This window comes from Histoplasma capsulatum, genomic scaffold, assembly GCF_000149585.1.
Source record: "Histoplasma capsulatum NAm1 scaffold_8 genomic scaffold, whole genome shotgun sequence".
Lineage (NCBI taxonomy): Eukaryota > Fungi > Ascomycota > Eurotiomycetes > Onygenales > Ajellomycetaceae > Histoplasma > Histoplasma mississippiense.
This window is the reverse complement of record NW_001813975.1, coordinates 199,173-200,090: the sequence shown is the minus strand read 5'-3', so window position 1 is coordinate 200,090 and position 918 is coordinate 199,173.

Below are 918 nucleotides of genomic sequence, written 5' to 3'. Positions count from 1 at the left end.
ACTGCTCTGTATCACCCTGTCCTTCCTGCCTTCCCATCCATTCTCTGTCCTCCCTGTTCTTTCTACCCTCTCTACCCCCTCTGCTCCCCTTTCCCCCTCTACCACCAGAGTTCTTCCTGTTCTCCCGGCCTGGGTAAGAACTGCGAAAGTTATATATTCCTTTCTGGATTGCTGAGCCTATGGAAGCATTTCTGATGCCTTTTGCGACGTTGAATTCAGTGAACCTGGAAAAGTGTAGGTGATGTGATTTCAGCAGTGCACTGCAATGGCTGTTGAGCATAACTTCAATGAATATCGACAAGGTTAGAAATTGGGCTTAGAGGTACAAATCATATAAATTGTACTATTTAATGTCTTCAATCCAACGTAATAGCCATCGATTTCGATTTTAGAATATCGGACTTTCATTGTTCCGGTAAATAACCGCGTCGCCCTGAACCAGGTACAGCAGCCTAGTGACAAATGTGTCAAATGGGTTTTTTATACTAGTGTTACAATGTACACACACCTATCATATTCATTCTATTTGTAATTGAATAGAGCTATTAGGAAGCAATGCATTGCTAGATATCATCTTCAATATATATCATCACTGTGATGAGATAGCACTACAATCACTAGATTATCCATAGTGAAAAGCCAACATAAGTTAAATGGTTGTTGCTCATAGTGATGCATATACCCATGGGTGTGGTGGTGTGGCCCGGCCCACCACGGGCATGGCCACTGAGACCCGCCACTGATAACACTGCGACCGCCAGCCGCAGCATAGTGGGGAACCACATCACTAGATAACATCACTAGATATCATCACTAAAATATCATCGCTAGATATCATTGTGAGATATCATCATTAGATACAAGTGATAGAAATCATTGTCAATATATATATATATACTGTAGTTTCCACATGGGCTG